The 15504-nt window shown below is 45.7% G+C and overlaps 1 protein-coding gene across 3 annotated transcripts in view; it reads right to left on the bottom strand.

Annotated features, from left to right (window-relative positions):
• TEAD4 (TEA domain transcription factor 4) overlaps positions 1-8357 on the bottom strand; it is a 76113-nt gene extending 67756 nt beyond the window's left edge. For 2 of the 3 annotated variants that reach the window (XM_025191286.1, XM_025191283.1), the window contains exons 1-2: positions 8188-8357; positions 6970-7026 (exon numbers count right to left, since the gene is read on the bottom strand). The gene's annotated coding sequence lies outside the window, so the exon portion shown is untranslated. Of the gene's footprint in view, positions 1-245; positions 311-6969; positions 7027-8187 lie in introns of all 3 variants that reach the window. The other variant, XM_025191284.1, reaches the window with a different exon arrangement.
• Between the last annotated feature and the right edge of the window lie 7147 nt (positions 8358-15504).

Raw genomic sequence — 15504 nt, forward strand, 5'->3', positions numbered from 1 at the left:
AACCTAGCCCCCAGGCAGCCCCCACTTTACACACATGCACACATGCCCCCCCCCCACACACACACACACACACAACCCACACACATCCCCATGCACACATGGCCCACCCCACCTGGGGAGGGTGTGCAGGGAGCAGATCAGCCTCACCTGCCCATCCTGCTCCCAAACATTGCCCCCCACCTGCCTAAAGCCCCATATGAAGTTTTGGTAAGTTGTTGCGGGGGTAGAGAGGGTGCTGACCTGACCTGCAAAAGCTCATCAAAACTTCCTATGTAGTCCTTGGTCCACACCCTGAGCTAGGCTGTCTGTCCTGTAATACAAAATGAAAGTGCTAAAAAAAAAATCCCACGTTACAAGTGCAGCAAGTTGAGCAGTAGGGGAGAAAAAAAAAAAAAAAAAAAATCACACAGCACAACAGATAGCTCAGAAGCACCCAGCCTCTGTTTCATGAAGAGAGGAGAGGACAGAAGAGGGCTAAGGCAAGTGGGGTTAGGAGGGGGCACCATGAGGCCCCACTTTGAGCATGAAAGACACAGAGAAGAGTGTAAAGCTCAAGGATTCTCTGCTACATAGGAAAGATACCTGGAACACCTTTTATGACTTAAACTGACAGCCTAAACTTACTCTGGAACAATTTCTAAGTGTAGACTGGCAGTGAATAAATATCATACGTAGAGAGAGGGTGGAAGAGAAAGGAAAGGGGAAAGAGGGAAAAACAAAAGCAGCATAGAGACTGCAAAGAGGAAGCAAGGGATTAAAAAGATAAACCAGAAGCAGGGAGAGGAAGGTACAAGTAGGAGCAGGCAAGGGGAGAGAGATTAGGAAGACTAGAGAGCACTATGGAGATAGTGCAGTGAAGCATGAGCAGAATCTTGCCTCACATGTGAGCTGCAAGCTCTTCAGGCCAGAGATCATCTTTCTTCAGTGATTGAGCTTTGCCTAGCACAAGGGCCTTGCTTTTCATTAAGGCTCATATACACTATCACAACACAAATAATAATGAAGGGAGAAAGAGGTGATGGAGAAGAAGAAATACAGGAAGACTCAGGAGAAACAAGTAATAAGCCAAGGAAGAACAGTAAAAAAAAGGGGAGGGGGAAAATAGTGGGAAAGGGGAAAGAAATGAAGGAGAAAAGCAGAATCAAAGAAACTACTGGGTCAAGCAATTTTAAAGGGGCAGATCACCCTCCTCCTGTCTCCAGAGTTGGTGAGGGCACCTTACCTACATTCACCACCCTCCATAGACCCAGAGAACCTTTTCTATTTCAAGGCCTGTGCTGGGAAGATAACAAGGGGCTTCCCATTGTCCAAGGGGAAAATCAGGACTCCAGTCCTGAAAATCCTGAAATTGCTTAAAGAAGTATAAATTTGGGGCCCCTGTTATTTTCCTTTCTGGTTTCCGAGTCATTCGGGTTCACGCATTCAAGCTCTTCTCTGCAACTCCGAACATTAGAATTTTTTTCTCCTTACATGAAAGCAGAGATTCTCATTAATTTATGTTATTCCTGGAGCTGAGATTTCAAGGAAAGAAAACCCCCTCACTGAATCTATTTCCCACAAGACTTTGTTTTAATCTAAAGCCACAGCAGAGATAAAGGTGCTCATTTTACACTTTAAAAATAAACAAAAGCCCCTGTAAACACTGTGGAAATAAAAAGATAAATGGTAATACTAAACAGGAAGTATCTAATCTGTAAGTAGCTCAGAAACCTGATGGGGAATCAAGGGACTTAACTCAGAACTGTAGTCACTGGGATTCCTGTTTCTCAACCTAACATCCCCCCCGCCCACTGGGCTAGGTCCTATGCTGTGTACTTCTGTCTCCGGAGAAGGAAAATAAAGATAGTGGGGGTAGCAACCTCACTCTTTATCAACATGACACAAAGTGCAGTGACAACTGAACCGAAATGAGGACTGCAGCTTTAAGAGACCCTGAAACCGGTGGCCAACAGTTGCTTACTGTCCGTGCCCCACTCTACTTCCCTCTGCCAGATGTCTATCACCACCAAGTCAGCTTCATTGGCAGGTGCTCAGCAGAAGGTTATTCAGCTATTTAAGGGATTTTGCTCTTGAGAGTCAAAGAGAGAGTAAAGTCTGAGCTGAGGCTACTCAGGGGAAACTAAAGAATGGAAAGTAGAAAAAAGGCAGTCTCTTTTGATGGCTATGAACCACCCCAATTTCTAGTGCCTGGTCTATGCTAGGGTAAAAAGGGGTGCAACACATACAAGATAAGATATAGTTTTATCACCCAGTGACTGGGAGGGAAATACTCTGACCCAGCTAACGTTAAGCCTACAACTATATACCAATGTAAATTACCCTGGGATCAGGAACACACAGACATTTAGCCATCCAGGAAAAATTTGCATGTTAGATTTGCCTTATAGCTAGGAGGAGCAAAAACTAGTCTGCATGCCTGCAGAAGACAACTACCCAGGATGGATATGGACAAACAAAACCTAAACCAGTGTAATTTCACCAGTGCAAATTTTACCCCCAATTCTTTTAGTGGAATTTCAGTTGTCTTAAAAGAGTTAATGTAGACACACTGGGTGCCTAATACACATACAGAGAGGCTGCTCTGAAGTGCTACAATTACAATGCAATTAATCGAGTTTGCTTCAGCATGGTAATTACCATGCTCCAGCAGACTCCAACATGATGCGTATCAGCGTCCCCATGCTGAAAAATGGCGGCGAGGATGCTTTAACTAAAGTTTGTTGAATGTACTTTAGTTAAAGCACCCCTGCCACCATTTTTCAGTGCAAGGACACTGATACACACTACATTCCAGGAGCTTTAATTACAGTGGCTCTTGGAACCACTTTAATTAAAGTGCCACCTGTACCACCTGCACCCCTGGAGCACATCTATAAATGCCAACTGTTAAGGCTCTAAGTGGAGCATGAGCACAGCAGCCCTTGATTGTGGGCTCACTCTCTGGGTCTATTTCTTCTTTGACTTCCACAATCTGCGGAATGAGCCTGCCTTATATTAGCATAGGATGGGAAGTGAATCAAGTGGGCTTGAAGGCAGGCAGAATGTGTTTAGCCATCTCTGGTCAATACCACAGAAATTATCACAGAAATTACCACCACAATTGAACCTTAGGGGCACGTCCAAACGAGCGTGATCATGTGGTATGTGGCACTACAAACACATTTTCAGCACCATGTACCAGAGTTCTCCATACTGCAAGGACATACCACCCGAGCATGTGCTGCTCCAGGTTTTTTTCTGCATTTTTTTTAAAGTGGAAAAAAACCTAAAGCAGCACACATTCAGGCAACATGCAATGCTAAAAAAAAACAGAACCGGGCCACTCGGAGCGGCTGCCGGCCAGACTCCGCCCGGCTGGAGCATTGTGGCTGCAGCTCCGGGAGGCACCCAGGACCCCAGGTAAAGGCTGGCCCCAGCCTCCCCTATGCCACCTGGGGCAACTTGCCTCGTGCCAAAGCACACATGGCACAGGCATTCCCCGGGGACAAGAAGTGGCGACGCAAGGTGTGCCACTGCTACTTGTCCCTGGGGAACCATACGTCCACACATGTCTGGACACACCCTAGCTGGCCTTTTTCCTAAAAAAATATCAAGAATAAAACAGGCTATGAGCCTAAGGCCCTAATTCAGCAGATCACCCCTTTTCAGGAAAGGCGCCCAAATACGTGCATGTGTATTTTCTTAAATACAGATGGACTTAAGCCTTTTCCTGAATTAGGGCCAAAGACTGATCCACTGAGATCCAGGCTGAGGGAAACGGACAGGGAAACCTGAACAGTCATTACCCATGTTTGACCTTCTCTCTTCTGATTGAACAGAAGGCTTCAGCTTCCAGGGCTGTTAACCAAATCCAAGCACAGGGCAAAGGGTTTTCCTTGTGGTTGGGGGATATGGAGTGGTAGGGAAGTGGGGAGGAAGGGTGTCCTGTTGATAAGAGTATGTCAAAAAAATTGGAAGGAGTATTCCATTGGAAATGCTGTTTTGGCATTCTCAATTTAATTTCTATCAATGTTTATATTGTACTAAAATATTAAATTTCAAATTATATGCAAACATGTGTATACATATTAATTAACAGAATGCATGCTTTATACAATAAAAAGTTTTGACATTCTTGAAAAGAAATGTTCTGATGCTCCTAAATGAATATGATGGATGGATAGATTTCTGTTTTATCAAAGATTTTTTTAAAGAGCTCAGCTTTTCCTTCTGATACAGAATGAAAACAAGTATTTGAAGTGTCAGAATATCCCTTGGACCAGAAGTTCCAGTTTTTGACCAGGTCTGCCTGATTCCTTTCACTCAATAAAAACACATGTCCAGACAGAGGTAAAAAAATCACTAGTCTTTTTCTCAGAGCAGTGGTATTGTCTGGGGTTCTCTCCTGTTAGTTCCCCCATTTTGAGATAGAGGCCTGCACTCCTTTTCCTGTTCTTCCATTTTTTTGTCTTGTGTCACAAGGTGATCCTTGTGTTTTCACAGGACCCTTTACTGTCCTCTTTTTTTTTTTTTTTTTTTTACTGAGAGGCAGTAAATACTGCTGGCATTTCTTTTTTGTTCAGACTCCAGCCATTCCTACAGGGCTCAAATAAGCTGGTATCTCATGCTTTTGCTGTGCTAGCTTCTGCTACACTGCCTTCTGTTCAGCTCCTATTTCTTACTCACTCCTGGCCCCTGTGTCTCTCTCTGCTGGGGACTACAGTGCCTCTCCCTAAAGTTCAGGCTCATGTGGACCAGTGGAAATTAAGTACAAAAATTACAGGCAAAATCCACTCAATTCCAACTACTTCAGCTGAATTGGTCTCCCCGATGCTGGTAATTTCAATGCTAGCTCTCTTCTTCCTTGCATATGATAGGTATCTCATTGTGATTCAGAGATCCCACCGGGGCAGGCAGCTGCCAAGGGCCCTTCAGGAGAGGCCTCATTGACAGGGAGAGCATCTTGAACTGTCTTCATAATCTGACACATCTGCTTCCTAATATCAATCCTCCAAGTTATTACCATTGGTAACAGCTCCCTCCTAAGTGTCTGTGGCAGCTGCTGTGCTCAACACAAAAATCATACTTTCCTGAGGAGGTGAAGAATTGCAGCCAGCTGTCTCCAGCTGTTCAGTTTTCTTAGAACAACACTGCAAAATGTTTTTCCTGCCACCATGCAGAGCTACCCTCCTACATGCATCCTGAGAGGGAAAGGGAGGCTGTATGGTCAAGCGCAAGACTCTAACTTCTGAGTGGCTGCCTCTTCACCCCTCCCCAAGCTGCACTTCCCATGGGCCCCCCCACACACACATTACACTTCTAGTTTCTAGTAAAGCATCACTGGGCCTCTCTGCTGCAAAGGCTCCTCCCACAGAGGTCCCCTCATGCCCCTGGCACAAGGGCTGCACAGGCCATGCTGCTGCACCCCTAAGGGTGGAGCAAGAAGCAGAAGCCAAAGGAAGGATGGGGGAACCCAGAGACTCCGACAGCAGCAGAAGCAGTGAGGGGAGCAGCAGCAGGGAGGGAGCCCACCAGCTGTAGGCTGGACAATCCTGGTCTAGCAAATAAGGCAGTGCACTAGGGGTTGGCCCAGTGCTACTGGCAGCTCTATAAGGGCATCTACACTGACAGTTCCCAGGGGACAGTACACCCCTTCACTCTGCCAGCTTTGTGAGCAACAGGAGCCATATACAGATTACCTGTACCTTCAGACATCAGCTACAGCCCCTTCATAGCAGTAGGCACAGCTCCTGTAGCGGCAGTGAAGGGAGTAGCCAGAAGCTGTCAAGGAAGTGGGGGTCATGCTGTAGCAGCTTCTCTGCGGCCAGGGGCAGATTCAGGGGGGTGCAGTGGTGCAGGTGAATCACCCTTTAATTCCTGCCTCTTTACCCCATAGGTGTTAACAACCCTCTAGCCTTTTTTAATGGTCTTGATGTTCCGCTAATGATACTATCCTTTCTTCTGCCATTCTGTTTGTTAGCTGTTCCTGGTAATGTAGCTCCTATTTTACACCCTACAGATTGTTTTTAACTCTAACTTAAAACATTCATTTTAGGTGTAGAAATGTTAACTTGGGTGAACGTTAACTCAGGTGTGAAAATAATTTTCAGTGAAGCACTAGATGCACTATCAAGATGCTCAAGAAGGCTAGGTTTTGTTTTGTAAATCTGAAAAGACAGATATACATTTAATTCCAATAATTACAGGACTAATGAAACAATATTTGCAATTACTCTTTGCCTAGTTAGCTGTGCTTTTTAATACATAGTATACAATATAGCCGATTAATGCACATTCAAATGAAGTCACATTTGTTTTAGTTTTGATCTTAAACTGAATAACACAGTCCTAACCTCTTACCAGATTAGTAAAGCTTCTAAATTCTTCAGATCTGGAGGAAAAAATGTGTGTTGTGTTCTATATGATGATGCACCACATCAACTGCACCCCCACTTCTCAAAACCCTAGATCTGGCCATGCCTATGGCAGCAGCCAGCATAACTCCCAGGTGTATGGTGACAGGGATTCTATTTCTGTTCTAGGTTTTGTTAGGGATTTAATTTCAGTTGGTGACCCTAAGGCTAAGTGTTCCTCTACAAATGCCTATACTACACAAACAGCAGAAGAATATTGCACTCACTGTCAAGGTACATTGAACCATGAGACACTGCTCTGGCACTGGAGTTTAACTAGTGTGCCCTCATTCCCAGTGACTACCACCATATCCAAGCAGACACCTTCAAAAAAAGCTTCTTAAAACAGCAGGTACCACCTAATAACCCACAAAGGAAAGATCCCAGGAAGAGACAGATGGTGGCCTGCCACAGAGGGACCCTACCTTCAGATAATGGAGAACCTTTAACCAGTGACACCTGGTTACTCACCTTCAGCATAGCAAGGAATATGTTATTTGAATCAGGAAGGCAGATTTAAGAGGAAATTAAGAAATCTCGTGAGTAAGGTGCAACAGAAAGTCATACTGAAACTTACCAGAAGGGAAGAAGGCTGGAAAATCCAAAGGGAGGCTTTAATTATGGTTCAGTTCCCCTGAAAAAGAAGGGCACATGCCATGAACACCAGAGTCTTCAGGGAAATGAGGATTCCATGCTGGATGACCTTCTGTGACTCTAAATGCAAACTGAGCCAGAATCCAGCTTTACACCTGCAAGGACTTGTCAAGAAGGATCAGAGAATTCTAGTCCTAGCCTCTTTACTGCTGACCATTTTGCTCTGGGGTAATCCCATGCATGATGCTTCCCAGCCACTTCTTCCACAATGGTACCTTTTTCCATACCCCTTCTCTCCATTCCAACCCACAGCTGTCTATCCTCTGCCTCACTCAAATCCCTTCCAAATAATCAGTCTCTCCCTGATGTCCATAAGCAATAATTCAACAATATGCTTTTTTGTTCCCCATGCATCCAGTCTATTCTGCCTGTGGCTTGTATGGATTCTAAACTCTTCGAGACAGGGACAATCTTTACATCTCTATCAGAAGTGTAGTAGTGCAGCTCTGTGCTTGGGGCAGCCACACAGTGCCTGGGATAGTGCCAGCTCCTGCCATGATGATTGAGGCAATGTGATCAGCCACCACTGTGCAATAGCTGCTTTTGTACCCTGCCAAAGGCATCCCCAGTCACACGTTCCCCACCCCTCCCAGTACATTACTGATCTTCTGTATCTTAAGTACAATTTCTCAGAGGGGTTTTGATCCCTCAGAGTGAGGTAAAAAACATGACCCAAGAAAGGCTTCTCCATAGGGACAAAATAAATACAAGTGTGGAAGTCCGAATGATATTCAGAGGCCTACTTAGTTATACTACATTCGGAAATATATGCATTCATAAAAAGCTTCAGTGGGAGTAACACAATACATCATTACAGTAAAAGGACAGTTATCCCAGCATGGATAGGCAAGCTTCAGCCTAGCTGTAATCCAGTCTTTTGCTGCATAGACAGAGATTTACGCATAGTGGGGAATGGGAACATGTTGGCAGCAGCATCAGGATAGGCAGAGAGAACAGGAGAACTGAGATTGCAGCATGTACAGAAGGCAAGACAATGTAGTCTGTTGCACCTCCTGTCCACCCAGTGCCTGCCTCAATACTGGACATGACTTTTTAAGGGAAGGTTCTCATCAATGCACATGTTGCAGACTGTATCACATGCAAGTCTGGGTTCTAGTTAAATGTTTAGTGCACCACACACCTTAGCACAAGCTTGGTTTGCTTGGGATGCTGAATATATACAAGGCATCTGACTTCCTGAACAAAGCAAAACAATCCTCTTGATCATTCTGGTAGTTTTGCCCTGGCTGAACAGAGAGAGGATGCAGCATCCATCATAGTGATATGAATCAAAACAAGGAGAGATGAGAATTTCCATCTGTACAGCCCCTGATTCTGCTGTAAAACAGGATGCAATGAGATAAGGCTGATCATGGCCTTGTGCACTAAGGTCAGTTGCATTTGTGTTGATGAAAATGGAACATGGGCCCTTGCTGCCATGAGAGATGCACACGCAGGCTCAGGGCTGGATGCTGCTCTGGCTAACAGCAGTGAAAACTTGGGAGTTATTCTACTGAAGTTGAAGAATCCATGCTGAGGTAAGTCTGGCAAGATAGTTAACCAGGACAAGATAAAAAATGAATGCGTCTTTGTCTGCATTGGAAACATTGTTAGTTAGCACGTGTTTGGTAAAACACCAACCTTCATTCCCCCGCGGACAAGCTCAGAGACTTGTGATTAGACATGGCTCAAGTCTATGTTCTACTAGGTCAAAATGGTTATGAGTCATGTTTGGTCCATGAGCAGTCCTCACAATATCCCTGACAGGGAATTTTCAACAGAGATGCCAAAATCAATTGGAAGTCAATGGCCTTGAAAGTCCCACTACAAGTGAGCATCACTAACCCCACTTCAAGTACAGAGAAACTGAAGCACAGCACAGTGAAACAGCGATCCTAGAGTGGTGATATAGCAGGGACAGGACCAAGACAAGGATTAAGGCCCATGTTTTCCAAAATAAAACAGTGACTTTGGGTGCTCAACTTGAGATGGGTTAAAAGGGGCCTGATTTTCACAGGACAGGCACTGGGTAGTTTTTGAAATTGTGGCCTCTTTTCAAGTCTCCATTTAGTCACACCACAATTGAAGCACCTGAAATTTCTTGCAAACTTCAGCCATGGTCTGACTGCCAAACCTATGTTGAAGTTACCAAACCAGTGCTTCCTAGCCTTCATTGGCCCATGGGCAACGATGGAGAGCAAGTAATGTACTGTGGTCAGCATCATATTTTGCTCTCCCTGACAACCTCAATTTTCCTTTTTTCAATTTCCAGTTGCCATGAGCAATCATCAAGGGTCTCCTGGAAAATGTTTTGCCCATGAGCCATCTGTGAACATCCTTCTGATGGCTTTTGAAAATCCCCCTACAAGGAGCCAAGGGATGTAGCTGCAACACTAAAGCCAATGAATGCAGCTGAGCTGAGGCTGAGTCTCAGAGAGTAACTACCAGCACTGACCACAGTACTTGATGCATGGGCTCAGACCCTACCCTGGTATCATTCTTGTTTGATAGGTTTTTACACATGGCCATTATCTGGGCACCTGTATGCCCCCCTGCCCAGCACTGGCACTGGAGCTGGTATCCAACATAGACTCACTGCCATGAGTCAGTCAAAAGAGAGGAACAAATTACTACTCCTAGACAAATAAAATTGAGTCCTCAGGTCAGAAAACCACTTAAGCATATGCTTATTCCCCAAGGACTTTAAAAGGAATTAAGCATGAGCTTAAAGGAATTAAGTATTGTTGAATTAAGGCCTAGGGGAGGAATAACAGAATCAGATAAGTCATGTGACACAGTCTAACTCCAGCACCTGGTGGCAGGAATGTCTATACGAGACTGGGATACCTCCCCAACCCTAATTTTGGGGCACATACTCTGAAAACATCAGGCAGCTGAATGTTGCCCACATGATGTTTAGAAATCTTTGGATCGCTGCACAGGGCTTCACCTCAGGACAGATGCTCAGATTAATTCAGTAGGTTCAACCTTGTTGGCAGGTATGCCACAAATAACTCCCCACACCCTTCCCAAATGCCACTTCAATCCTCTTCCCCTGCCCAACTGGTTGCTCTGCTTTCTGTTCCTGTTTGATCTGCTGCTCTGCTTTTTCCTCCCTGTCCTATCTAACACTGCACTGAATATCCCCACCCCACCCCCCCAATCCGTGTACTGCACATCGAGGCTGTCCATGCCACTTGTGACATGCATGCTGCAGGGTGGCCACCCCTGGGTTAATTTATGTGTAGGAGAGGCAGGCCCCGCTTCGGGGCACAAGTAGATACAAGACATTGGGGTGAGGTCAGAATCAGGGCCACAATGTGATGTGTCAGTCCATTGACTTCAGTGGAGCTTCTCTCTGTTGAAAAGGGATAAGGTCAGATGATTGTTGGCAAAGATTTTCCACTTCCTAGGAGGCTGAATTTATTAGGACTTCCACAGAAGGAGAAGGGGTAGATGGGGAAAGAGATGACAAGAGACACAGCCTCTAAATACAATCCCAGCCAACCCCTTCCTTGCCATGAAACCGCTGCCCAGAAGGAAATAGGAACAGAAACTGCAACATGGGGGTTAAATTTCCCCAGGACCTGACAGGACAGTGCCTCCTTGCAAGGTTCCTCTGACCTCCCAGCCCCCTTTCCCAGGGAAGGTCAGCAGGTTATGTATTTTCTGCTGAGGTAATCTGCACATAACAAGAGCCACCGGCTAAGTAAAACCAGGTTCTTAAAGGGACACCATCAACTTTCCATTTGTCTGACTTTTCTTTCACCTGTTGCTACAAATAGCACCCACAACTCTTGAGAAGTGAGAGGAAATGTATTATTATCCCCCCCTCCTTTTCCAGCTGCCATATTTGGTAGATGTGATACAGGTGTTTTCACTGTTTCCCCTATAGAGCCAGTGTCCTCAATTCTTCAGCCTGAGGGAAGCTTGCAAAGAAGAATTTTTTCCAACTATTTGAGTTGGTCTAATAAAAGATATCAGATTTACCCAAAGAACCTTGCCTGCCTATGTCATTAGACCAACACAGCTACAGCCTACTCCCCTCAGTCCCTGTGGATCTTTCACACAGCAAGAAGGGAGAGGAATTCTGCAGAAGGATACAGGGCAGGTGTCATCCCAGATGCCTTAATTTTGGTTTTTTTTTTCCTTAAGTGACCAGTGTCCCTTTAAATCCTGCTGTTCCTTGGCAAACCCCCCTCTCTGGCACAGTGTTTGTGATTTTCATTTCCAGGAAGTCACTTGGGGAAGAGCTTATCAGGCCAGACAGGCTGATCTGCATCATCATTCCTCCCTTTGCACCATTCCATAGCTTCATGCCACTCTTGCCTCTTGCTTGGCCCATGCTCAGGGCTCTTACGACCTTTCTTCCCGTCACTGTAATGCTGTGGTCACTGGTTACCAGGGATTAGACTTTGACTGGTCATCTGTCATTAACAGTTACCACAAGGGACACGCTCTGGAGACCCTGATCATCTATTTTCTGTAGGACAGCACTACAACAGAAGCTCCAAAGACTTGCGTCTAACCCCATACTAGTACCAATGCCACAGCACATGCAATTCCTCTCACTGAAGCCCAGCAAGTCGAGGTATACCACAGAGCCATGGGTATTGATATTCCAAGTAAAATACAAACAGGGTGTCTAGAAACCATCAACTAATACAAAACTAGAGCCAGTGACTCAACCTGTGGCACCACTAACTGGAAAAGCTGCCCACCCCTAGCAGGAAAACGTCTATTTCACATGGTGCAAAAAAACAAAAGGGAAGTGATTGCACATTTCCAGAATGAAAAAAAGGAGAGAGAGAGAGAGAGAGAGAATGAACCCATGGGGTAGGAATAAAGATAGGAAGGGGGTTGGGGGGGGAAATAGTCTCTAATCAGCTCATTCCAGATCCTACAAGCAGAACCCTCTGCCTTTTCAAGGCTCTTTGTTGGATCCTGGCTTTAAAGAGTAATACATTAGGCACTCATTTACCATGGTGATAAGCACAACAGAGATGCCTGGAGAGAAAGCCAGAGTGAGCAATAAACCATGAACGATAAGAAGGATGGGTTTATAAAGTCTACTGTAAATCTTGACCAACCTGATTGTTGGCTTGGATAGTAAAGCTCACAGGGACAGAAAACTGGCTAAAAGCAGAAAAACAAAAGGTAACTGTATAAAACAATGTATCAAGGAGGAGATGGTGTTTATTGGGTTGTTACAGGGATCTGCACTAGTCAAGTGTTTAATGATTTGGATGGCCTAGTAAATGGCATGTTAATGAAATTTGTATATGATGAAGAATAAGAATTACAAACACCAGCAAACAGAGACTATTCAAAGGTACCCAGAAAGCCTGGAGACTATTAAGAGCAGAAGAATGCAAAACAAAATTCTATTTCAAATAATTAAGGCTAAAGGAAATGGTAGGAAGCCATTTCAAAGGTGAGGAGAAAACCTTGAAAAGAGCAGTGGTTAAAGTCACAAGAGAATAAGAATAGAGAACAAATCAGATATGAATTTACAAGGCAATATTGCTGCATAAAGGCAATGTAATTTTGTCTGCCTATGTTCAGACATGACTCAGAAGAGATACTAATTATCTCTATAAGCCCGGCATGACCATGCCTGAAATATCACATCTCAGCCAAGCACCCACATTACTGGAAGGATAATGACAAATTAGAAAGGTCTCAGAGAAAAGAAGCAACAGTTATCAAGAGCCTTGAAGAAATGACTTACCAGGAGATATTAAAAAGCATAGCTTGGTTCAGAAAGGATGAAAGAGGGCATGATAGCAGAAGGCAAATATTTACAAGGTGGAAAAAACAAGGTGAGAAGGGAATGAGGAATCATTTAGCACAGCACAAGTAGCAGTAATGTAACATCAAGGAAGAACAAAATTAATCCCATTCTCAGGAAAACTTTCCAGACAGTGAGATACATTAGGTTGTGGAATAGTTGCCCAAGGGAAATTGTTGCAACACTGTTGCTTGGCATTTTCAGAGCTATTTTGGACAAAGCATTACGAATCATGCAGTAGGAAACACCTTTGCATTGCCCCTGCTCTGCTCTGGAAGTTGGATGAATTGTTGCTTCTTTCAGAAATATTGTAATAGCCTGGTGGAAAAGAGTAAACTCTCTCAATCTGAGGGGGCTGACTGGGCTCGCTGCTTCAGAACCCGGAACTTGAAGATAAAGCAGTCCCTTATCAGTGCCTAAGCCTGAGTTCAACAGGGTGGGGGAAATGTTTCCCTGTTTTTAAATAAACAAAACTTGGAAAGAAAAACAGTGAAGATGACTCTATATTCAGAGAGAACAGAGTGTTTGGGGCAGGAGCTGCTGTGGACTTTTTGCAAGCAGCGAGGATTTTTGTGGATGATATTTTTAACTGGACCAACTGCAAGGTTGAGAGAGACTTAAAAGACAAACTCTGGAAGACAGTTCAATCTTCTTCAGGTCACTGCAGACCCTTTTATTTTTTTTTTAGCAATCACCTCAAGCCCTCTACATCATGTTTTCTGCCCAGAAATTAAATGCCCCATCAGAGTAAAAACCCCAGGTCCTATTCCTGAAATTCTTAATTTTAAACTTCTCTCTCTCCAGCCCCTTTCCTATAATGTGACTCAGAAAGAAGAGAGTGGCTGATAGAAACCCTCTAGAAACTATCAGTGCTGCTGGAGTGCTAGTTTTTTGGTGATGCTCCAAAGCAGTTGTTTTTATGTCCATAAAAATAGGTCCTGTTTTAACAGTTTAAAAGCACCTTTGGAACTGAAAAGTAAAATTAATTCAGGATCCAAAAAACACATGCAAGAGAGAGAGAATGAATAACCCCCCTACCATTTTATATCAAACAGGAAATCTCATGCTTTCTAATGTCTCTCTTATTTTGTCCGAACTTTGAATTTTGCAGGGCTGGAGGGGAGCATATCTGATATGATCAAGTAGCTGTTCCCACTGAATGGCACTTTTGTTCTGCAGATCTGCAACTTGTAAGCAACACTGCAGTTTCAGGGACTGCAAAATCCAGCACGGGGTTTAAGGAAACTGTAAGGTGACATTACGCGCTGAGTGAGGTCTGCTACAACCCCAGAGAGGACCATGGAGTTTGCCTGTGTCCGGCAGCCTCAACAAAGACTTCCCTTTGCAACAGAGTCCGGAAGAAAACTTCCAAGACCCAGAGCTTAACTCAGCTCACAGTGCAGCGACCTTCAGCTGGCCCCAGCCCTTGTTGTACCTCTCTGCCCCCTCACTCCTCCCCATTACCCCAGGCCTTGTCGGACAGCTCACTGCCCTCCCTGAGAACAAAGACAATGAACTCTCTGACATCTCCCCCGACAGATGGACGGATGGACAGGTGGACAAACGCTCCATTGAGCCGGGCGCATGGGCAGCGGGATCAAATCTAGGGGCAGCTGGTGTGCTCCAGGAAATGGGGACAAGAATGGCCTCCTTCCTCCATGCCTCCCTCCTCCATGTTTAAAAAGTCCTTTTTGCTGGTTATTCCTGAAGAGTAGTGCTGACTTCAGCCTGGGGGGTTAAGGCCCCCTCCAGACCCACTTTAAAGGAACAGATCCATCCCCTCCACAGCAATCCCTGCCTGCCCCACCCTGGGCACTTCCCTGCCTTAGAAGATACAGCCTGGAATTGCAAGGTGCCTGCTTTTCACAGACACACAAGATCTCCCCCAAGTGAGAAACAACCAGGAAAGCTCCACTCCACACCCCCCTGCAATATCCCAAAGCCAGGGGCCGACTGCAGCTGCTTACCCTGACTCTGTGGTCATGTCACAGAGGGCAAAACAGCCTCATCTTGGCCTCACACATCCTGTAACTTCCCCAGCACTGTTTTTGGGGGGTGGGGGCTGAAGGGGGCATTCTTTGCTAGGAAGGGGCTCAGCATTTGGGGCTCCAACCCCCACCCCCAGCTGCTGGACTCTAGGGGCTGCCTGGCTCACAACCTCACCCCTTCCCCTGGGAGGGTGGGGGGCAGAACCAGGGCTGGGGATGAGGAGTCAGAGCAGCTGAGCTGGAAGGGACCTCAGGGGGTCACCGAGCCCAGCATTTCTCAACCCATGGCTCGCCACCCAAAAGTGGGTCGCACGAATACACAGAAGGAGCATGAACAAACTTTAGAAACAGCCCAGCCAACTTTCAGCATGTGTAAAGGAGAACAACTTGGGAAACGAGTTGCAGCCTGCGAGGGGCTCCCCATGCCTCCCCACACACACACTCTGGGGCTGGGGCCAGCGGGTCGGGACTGACCATGCGTGTTTACAAATGGGTGCTAGTGCAACAAAGGTTGAGCCCCGCTGCGCTAGTCCCACCCCGGCCTGAGGCAGCACAGGTCTCCAGCCCCGACCCCCTTTCTGTCGGGGCTTTCCCGGCCCGCGCAGCACTCAGAGCCCCAGCAACACCCCCGGGCCATGGGGTGGAGGGGAGGGGGCTCCTATGGAGGCAGGGCTGGGTT

Source organism: Alligator sinensis, unplaced genomic scaffold, assembly GCF_000455745.1.
Source record: "Alligator sinensis unplaced genomic scaffold, ASM45574v1 scaffold1386_1, whole genome shotgun sequence".
NCBI lineage: Eukaryota > Metazoa > Chordata > Crocodylia > Alligatoridae > Alligator > Alligator sinensis.